This window comes from Phacochoerus africanus, chromosome 14, assembly GCF_016906955.1.
Source record: "Phacochoerus africanus isolate WHEZ1 chromosome 14, ROS_Pafr_v1, whole genome shotgun sequence".
Taxonomy (NCBI): Eukaryota; Metazoa; Chordata; class Mammalia; order Artiodactyla; family Suidae; genus Phacochoerus; species Phacochoerus africanus.
The window spans coordinates 26,511,769-26,521,081 of NC_062557.1; the positions used below are offsets into that span (position 1 = coordinate 26,511,769).

The 9,313-nt window shown below is 48.7% G+C and overlaps 1 pseudogene; it reads left to right on the plus strand.

Annotated features, from left to right (window-relative positions):
* The first annotated feature begins 3,744 nt into the window (after positions 1-3,744).
* LOC125115068 (proline-rich protein 13-like) lies at positions 3,745-4,684 on the plus strand (annotated as a pseudogene).
* Positions 4,685-9,313: the final 4,629 nt, after the last annotated feature.

The following is a 9,313-nucleotide window of genomic DNA, read 5'->3' on the forward strand; positions in this document are numbered from 1 at the left end:
TCCCTACGCCCATCTGGGGCTTGAAGCCCCACCCCTACGTCACTAAGGAAGCTAGGTGAGACAGAAGTCTCACCTAGGTAGGGGCTGGGAGTTTGGGCAGAGTGTCCTCAGAAGCTCTTGTGTGGATTGGGGGAGGGCGCGAGCCCTGGGGTGTTCTGCCCAGAATCTCCCACACCCTTTGGTGAGTCATTCTAACTGGTCCCAGCCCAAGGGGTCTGTGCCCACGCTTCTGGCCAGGTGGGGAAGCCAGCTTCTAAGGATGGGAGGAGGAGCTGAGAACCAACTGTCAGACCCAGCGGACACCCCCCTACCCCACCCCACCCCCCAGAACCCCCAACATCTCCAGCCGCAGCTTGGCGTGAGCTGAAATTATTGGGATGCTCTCGGCTCGGCCATGTCGAAACTTCCAAGAGTGAAAGCCCTTTAAGGACTTCGGGATGCAGGAAGGTTGGAGTCAGCCCAGAGCTTGGATGACTGAGGCGAATGAGTGGGATCATTCTTTCCTGGGCTCCCCGGGTTCGCTCAGCGACACCCCCAACTGGCATTCCCAAAGGAGCTTTTATGGAGCAAAGAATGCTTTGCCATTACTCGTCCCTTCCCTGGGGTCTGGCGCCAGGCCGGCCCCGGCCTTTGAAAGGGGTGGGGAATGGGGTGTTATCACCACCACCGTCCCTGCCTGCCTGAGGCAGTGATCACACCTGCCAGGAGGATAGGGAGGGGAGGGCAGATACTGGGGTAGGGGGGACAGGTCACACCCAAACTGAAGGGTCTGAGACCAATTTTCATTCCTCAGGCTGCATCCTCACTTATCTCCCAGCTCAGAGCCTCAGGGTAATTTAACTGTTCTTTCTCTCCCCTTGATCCTTTGTGGAGTCACTCGGGTGCTCTTGGAATAGGGAGTGGTTCCCAAAGTTAGCACAAGAGTCAGGCTGCCCAAGTTCAAATCCTGGCTCCCCCATTTACTCCTAGCTGTGTGACCTTGGCCAAGTCCCTTAGCCTTTCTGTGCCCTAAGAGGATAAACTGAGGTGACAGTGGATGACACAGGAAGGTAGGGTGTGTGCCTTTCTCCATTCTTGCTAAAAAGGCTAGAGGCTTCTACAGGAAGAGATAATCCGCTCCCAATCCTCCTCCAGATCAAGTCCCTCCCTGTTTTCCCACCTGCCCTCAAATCTGATCAGGGCCCTCTGAGGCCTTTCCTCCGGGGCTTGCTAGTTTTAAACACCAGGTGTTAACTGCAAAGAAAGGTGATGAAGGCGGGGAGAGACCTGATTTGCGATAAATCCCAAGCCCTTAGTGCTCTGGGCACAGCTCCAGGCTGGGTGCCAAGGCTGGCTTCTCTTCCCAGCCCTGGGGCCTTGAGACTCAGCCTCTGAAAGTGGTGTTTCTGTGGCCAGGGTCATCTGAGCAGAGGGTGGCCATTTGTGGTGAGCCCGTGGCCCCTGCCCTGATCACGCTCCTTCATCTGTCCTCTTCTGCTGGGGACCTGGGCTGATCCGAGGATGCTGGGAAGACGTGTGTACACGTTTACATCCAGGAGAACTCACATCCAGGATGTCAGCAGTGGAGGGCCTTTAGTGGCCCTTGGCTGACCCCTTCCCAGGGGGAATGAGGACAGCTGAGACTTCCCGATGTGAAGGGGGAAATGACTTAGTTTGGGAGGAAAGACACCAGGGTTTACAAGGACTGAATTGAGTCTGAACTCCACCCGTTTGCTGCAGGACTTTAGGTGAGTCATGTCCACTTCCTAAGCCTCAATTTCCTCAAAGGGCTCAACTTTGAATGTCTGAGTGTCCCTCCGGAGCAGAGGCCATCCTCGGTGTCCCTGATTCCAGAAGAGAGCAGACTGGGGGCTTTGAAGCCAGACCATCTTGGTTAGGATCGTAAACCTGCTACTACTCGTTGCCAGTTAAATTCTTTCAGCTGTAAAACGGAGATGTTAGACCAACCTCCCATCGTTGTGAGAATTTACATTTAGAACAGCTCCTGGCACGAGGTAGGATCTTGGTGTGTTGGTCATTACTGATTACATGTATATCCATATATGGGAGTGCCCGTCGTGGCGCAGTGGTTAACCAATCTGACTAGGAACCGTGAGGTTGCGGGTTCGATCCCTGCCCTTGCTCGGTAGGTTAAGGATCCAGCATTGCCCTGAGCTGTGGTGTAGGTCCCAGACGTGACTCAGATCTGGCCTAGCTGTGGCTCTGGCGTAGGCCAGTGGCTACAGCTCCGATCAGACCCCTAGCCTGGGAACCTCCATATGCCGCGGGAGCGGCCCAAGAAATGGCAAAAACACACACACACACACAAATGTACATCCGTATACGTCGAGGTGTGTGTGCACACGTGTACATGTGTGGGACAGGGTGGCTGAAGCTGAGCATCAGTATTTGCATCTCTAAGACACACTTCATTGGGCTACAGGGCGTCGAGTTTCCCTTTAAGGTCTGTTATAGGAAATTCTGAAGTTTGCCTGCAACTCCTCCATAATCGTTTAGGGTCGTCACTGGAGGGGCAGTGACCTCCCTTCTGTACCTTTCAAAGAGTTTCTCAGTCCTGCCTTTTGTTGTCCCAAGTCCCCCAGTGCCCCTGCAGGGAGAGGCGAGGCCTTTGGGGTCCTCCCACAACTGGGAGACTGCCTTGCCTGGGTCCCTCTGCCCTGGCCCCTTCTTTCCTTTGTCCCCCCCCCTCCACACTCTGCCCTAGTGTCACTTGGCAATCTTGGAGACATCCTGGAGATTCAGAAGGGAGACAAGAAGAAGTCAGGGTGTGTGTGGAGGGGGGAGGGGGAGGACAGAGGAACGATTTCTCTAAATCATCAGTTGCTTTAAAAAAAAGCCTATATTTAGACAGGCGAAGCGGGCCTGTAAATATGTATTTTGCAAAGCAGACAGCCAGAGCTGTGGGAGCTCCAGAGATATGCAGGGAGGTCAAAGAGGAAAAAAAAAAAAATAACCGGAAAGATTGAGCAATATTATTTTGTCATCAGCAGATTCGAAGAACTCTTTCTTCCAACTGCTCTTATTACACATTCCTGTGTTTTGATGCTGGTTTCTAGTTTTCATCTGCTCTCTGGATCTGCAGGGGGTGCCTGGGGAAAAGACTGGCTCTCGGAGTCACCTTTCTCCACCAGCCTTTGCCTCACCTGCCCTGGGTCAAGGGAGAGAGGCACCTGGCCCTGCCAGCTCCCCCCGCAGACTGGCTCCACCAGGCTCGGCCAGGCTGTGGGCGTCTGGCCCAGGCACGGCCTCCGCAGCACCAGTTCGCCAGGCCCTACACGCAATCCTTCAGACTTCTGGTGGCCTCACACCAGAGGTTGGGTTGACAAAGCTTGCCCCTTCAGAGCAGTCTTTAGAGAACTTGTCAAAGGAAAAAAAAGATAGACTTTTTTTTTTTTTTTTTACTTTAGTTTGGAAAGTTTCTTCAAAAATAGAAAAGTTGGTTTCTTTCTTTCTCCATTCCTGGGTGAGATGTCCCTTCATTGCTGGGAGCCAGGGTCTCCACTTGTCCACTTGCCCTTTTTATTTATTTATTTATTATTTATTTATTTATTTATTTATTTATTTTGGTCTCCCCCCCCCCTTTTTAGGGCCACTCCCACGGCTTATGGAGGTTCCCAGGCTAGGGGTCAAATCGGAGCTACAGAAGCCAGCCTACGCCAGAGTCACAGCAACACTGGATCTGAGCTGCATCTGCAACCTACACCACAGCTCAAGGCAATGCTGGATCCTTCACCCACTGAGCAAGGCCAGGGATCGAACCCGCAAACCTCATGGTTCCCAGTCGGATTCGTTAACCACTGAGCCACGATGGGAACTCCCCTGCTTGCCCTTTTTAAAGGGCTGGAGAAAACCACTGAACATGTGGAATCCTAATGCCGGGCAGCCAAGGCCAAATCCTTACCCGCCTAATGTCAGATACCCTGGAGGTTGCAATCCTGCCCATCCACCACCTGCCAACCCTCCCTTTCCTCCAGGCCCCTTTCCCACTCCCCCAGGAGAATCCAGCTTTTCCCCCTGGCAGGCCTTGTTATCCTGCGCCACAGCCAGGGCATCCAAGATGCCAGCCCTCAGGTCCCTACCCACCACCTTCCCCTGGCATGCCACCTGTGAATCCATTGGCTCCTGGCATGGTGGGACCAGGCATGGTTGATGGACAAGATGAAGAAAATGAAGAAAGCTCATAAAAAGAAGCGCAAGTACCACAAGCATGGCAAGCATTCCGCCTCCTCTTCCAGCAGTGACTCTGACTGAATACAGGGCCTGGACCCTTCCCTCGAGTCTCTCCAGTTCTGCTCTCCCATCAAGCTTCAGATGCCATCTTGTCCTGGGGGAAATTAGCCCTCATGTCCTACCCTTCCACCCCTACAATCTGGGCCACGCTCTGCTGTTCAGCCCTCACTGGCTAGAGAAAATGGGGAAAGAATTGCCATGAGCTAGTTTGGGTAGAACTTTTAGCTGACGAGTTTTGCAGGAGAACTATTTTTTGAAGATGGTGAGATCTTTGGGCTAAATGCGGAAGACAAGTCTAAGATCTGGAAAATGTGATTCTTTGCTCTTCCTTTGTAATACTTATGATGGGGGAGATGCTGTGAAACTTTAACTATGGGGGAAAAAAACCCAAAACCTGTACCTTCCTTGTGATTGTGGCATACTTGGGTGATTTAGCGGCAAATAAACATTTCCCAGCAAGCAAAAAAAAGAAAAGAAAAAAAGAAAGAAAGAAAAAAGAAAAGTTGGAGTTTCCTGGTGGCTTAGCAGGTTAAGGATCTGCTGTTGTCATTGCTGTGGCTCAGGCTGCTGCTCTGGCGCAGGTTTGATCCCTGGCCCTGGAATTTGCATGTGCCGTGTTGGGGGCAGGCAAAGAAAGAAAGAACGAAAGAGGAAGAAAGGACAGAAGGAAGGACGGAAGGAAGAAAGAAAAGTTCAAGGAGTTCCCATTGTGGCTCAAAAAAAAAAAAAAAAATTTCATTTGGAAAAGCAGAGGACCAAGAAGAAACGAGACAATTCCGGAAAAGAACAAGCGCCTAACAGATACCAAGACTTATTTGAAAGCAATAGTAATGAAAACAGTGTGGTACTGGTGCCGGACTAGACAGTGAGATCAATAGAACAGAGTGCCCAGAAACAGATCCAAGCCTATGTGGGAATTTAATTGATGATGGCAGAGGCATCACCACCCGGCGAGACAGAATAGACAGGTCAATGAACAGTCACACCAAGTGACTTTTCATATGAGCCATCTTTATACCCTCCACAAATACAGATGGATTTAGACCTAAACGTGAAAAACAAAACTTGGTTAAAATAATTAGAAGAAAATGTAGGACATCTCAGGGTAGGGAAGTTTTTATTTATTTATGTATGTATTTATTTATTTGCTTTTTAGGGCTGCACCTGTGATATAGGGAGGTTCCCAGGCTAGGGGTTGAATCAGAGCTACAGCTGCTGGCCTACATCACAGCCACAGCAATGCAGGATCTGAGACGAGTCTGCCACCTACACCACAGCTCACGGCAACACCGGATCCTTAACCCACTGAGGGCGGCCAGGGATTGAACTTGCATCCTCATGGATGCTAGTTAGATTTGTTTCCACTGAGCCACGATGGCAACTCTGGAAGTTTTTTAGATGAGAGACACAACTCACAAAGATTGATTGATTTTACTCCATTACCAAAAAAAAAAAAAAAAAAAGAAAAGAAAAGAAAAAAGAAAAAGAAAGCTTTCTTCCATGAAAATAGCATTATGGGAGTTCCTGTTGTGGCTCAGCGGTTAACGACTCTGACTAGCATCCATGAGAACATGGGTTCAATCCCTGGCCTCGCTCAGTGGGTTAAGGATCCAGCGTTGTCTGAGTTGTGGTGTAGGTCACAGATGTGGCTGGGATCACGTGTTGCTGTGGCTGTGGTGCAGGCTGGATTGCTAGCCTGGGAACCTCCATATGCTGAAGTTGCAGCCCTAAAAAGACAAAAAAGGGAAAAGAAAATGGTATTATACACTGAGTAAAAAGACAAGTGGAAATCCCCAGTGGCCTAGCGGTTAAGGATCCAGCATTGTCACTGCTGTGGCTTGGGTTGGATTACTGGCCTAGGAACTTTTGTATGCCACAGACATAGCCAAAAAAAAAAAAAAAAAGATAAGCACTAACCTGGGTGACAATATTGTTGGCAGCACATAAAACAGATAAAAGGTTAGTATCCAGGATGTATAAAGACCTTCTACAAATCAATGAAGCAAGCACAGAACTTTTTTTTTAATTCTTTTCGATTTTTTTTTCTTTTTTTTTTAGGGCCGCACCTGCGGCATATGGAGGTTCCCAGGCTAGGGGTGTAGTCAGAGCTACAGATACTGGCCTTCAGTATAGCCACGGCAACACCAGATCCTTAACCCACCATGCCAGGCCAGGGATTGAACCCGCAGCCTCATGGTTCATAGTCGGATTCGTTTCCATTGCACAACGGAAACTCCAAGCACAGAACTTTTGAGTGCCACCCCAAATAGCATCCTTTCCTTTCTTCCTTCCTAAGAGAAGCCTGATTCAGGAATCAGGGGTCTAGGCTTTGGGCGAGGCTGGACCTTCCCCAGTGTACAGTGATTGGTCTAAATACAGGATAATAATACAGTTCTTCTGGTCAGTGATTGGTTTAGCTGTGGACATGTATCCAGTCCTGTCCACTGAGACCAGAAGGGAGATCTCCTACAGGCCTCTAAGAAAAAGACACTGAGAGAAAGGCATCTACTTTCTTCTTCTTCTTTTTTTAATTACTCAATGAATTTATTACATTTATAGTTGTACAATGATCATCACAATCCAATTTTATAGGATTTCCATCCCACACCCCCAGTGCATCCCCCCCCACCCCACCCCCAAACTGTGTCCTTTGGAAACCATAAGTTTTTCAAAGTCTGTGAGTCAGTATCTGTTCTGCAAAGAAATTTGTTCCGTCAGATTCCACATGTCCGCAATTGCATTTGATGTTGGTGTCTCATTGTCTGACTGACTTTGCATGATCATTTCTAGGTCCATCCATGTCGCTAAAAATGCCAGTGTTTCGTTCCTTTTAAGCATCTGCTTCCTTCTGCCTCTAGACATTGTTGTCTTTGTGAGATACCTGGAGCCGAGGCAGCCATCTAGGACTATGAGGTGGCCAGTCTAGGTGGCAAACCAACATGATGAGGAGGAGAAAGATGGAAAGAACCTCTTCTTGGTATCATAACTAAGATGCACCCACCCTAGGACTCCTTGTTATATGAGATAATACAATTCCTTTTTTTTTTTTTTGGTCTTTTCTAGGGCCACTCCCGTGGCACATGGAGGTTCCCAGGCCACAGGCCGAATCAGAGCTGCAGCTGCCAGCCTACACCACAGCCACGGCAACGCTGTATCCTTAACCCACTGAGCGAGGCCAGGGATCGAATCCGCCACCTTCTTGTTCCTCGTTGGAATCGTCAACCACTGAGCCACGACGGGAACTCCACGATAATACAATTCCTTTTTGCTTAAACTAACACTTCTAGTTGGGCTTTCTGTAACTTGTATTAACAGCTGTACTGGATAGCGAAGGGCGTGGACATAAGTAATTTGTCTTGAGGAAACCCAGATGGCCAGGGAGTATGATAAGACACTCGACCTCAGAGGCAGGGAATGCAGATTCAAGTGAGATACCGCTTCACGCCCATCAGATTGGCAAAAAATAAAAAGTCTAACAAGAGCAGATGTTGGCAAGGATGTGGTCAGACAGGACATCTTGTACAAACGCTGGTGGCAAGAGCATGAAATAGTTCAGTGGCTGTAGAGCGCAGCTCAGCATCACTAGTCTAGGTGACAGTATGTCTGCAACCCTGGCTTCCGGCTCCGAGGTGCACACTCCAGCAGCGGGTTCAGACAAGCACGGGGTATTCATCACTGTCCTGCTTACAACAGCAAAAAGCAGAAACAACTCAAAGGCCCGTCACTAGAGGAACTGATAAATAAGTTGTGGCTTATTCACGTAATGAAATAGTACACAGAAGTTAAAAATAAGTGAACCAAAGCCACACGGATCAATGTGTCTCCATTGTGAAAAACATGATCAAGCAAAAAAAGACACAAAATGATACACACAGTATGATGGTCATTATACACTCGTGTGTGTGTGTGTGTGTGTGTGTGTGTGTGTGTTTAGGGCCACACCCTCGGCATATGGAGGTTCCCAGGCTAGGGGTTCAATCGGAGATGTAGCTGCTGGCCTCCGCCACAGCCATGCCGGATCTGAGCCATGTCTGTGACCTACACCACAGCTCACGGCAACGCCAGATCTTTAAACCACTGAACAAGGCCAGGGCTCGAACCTGCGTCTTCATGGTTACTAGTCAGATTTGTTTCTGCCGAGCCACAATGGGAACTTCCACTACAGGTTTTAATAGCACAGAAAGCATTACTATATGCTGCATTATGAATGCCTAAATGTGTGGGGAAATATGAAATTATGGGCTACACTTAAAAGGGAAGGAAAGTCTATGTTACAACCAAGATGAATCTTGAGGACATTATGCTGTTTGCAAAAGCTAGTCACAAAATGACAAATGCGGTATGATTCTATTTATATGATATACCTAGAGCAGTCAAATTCAGGGAGACAGGAAGTAGAATGGTGCTTGCCAGGGGCCGGGGAACGGGGCATGGAGAACCGTTTAGTGGGTAGAGAATTTCAGTTTGGGAAGATGAAAAATTTTTTGTCTTTTCTACGGCCACACCCATGGCATAGGGAGGTTCCCAGGCTAGGGGTTCAATTGGAGATGTAGCTGCTGGCCTCCGCCACAGCCACACCGGATCTGAGCCATGTCTGTGACCTACACCACAGCTCACGGCAACCGCGCGTCCTTAACCCACGGAGCAAGGCCAGGGATCGAACTCTCAACCTCATGGTTCCTAGTCAGATTCGTTAACCACTGTGCCACGACGGGAACTCCTAAAATAGTGAATTTTATATTATGTATCTTTGACAATTAAAAGTGGTCATTTATACTTTGTTGTACAGCAGGAGTTATCACAACATTGTAAATCACCTGTACTTCAATAAAACTTGAAAAAATGGGAAAAAAAATGGTTTTTTAGAAGTTCCCTGGTAGCTCAGCAGGTTAAGGATCTAGTGTTGTCACTGCTGTGGCTTAGATGGCTGCTGTGGTAAGGGTTCAATCCTGGGCCCTGGAGCTTCCACATGCCTCAGGCATGACCAAAAAATAAAAATAAATAAAAATTAAAGTGGTAATTTAAAGATTATGGGCTACTGAGAGTTCCTGCTGTGGTGCAGTGGAACCGAATCTGACTAGTA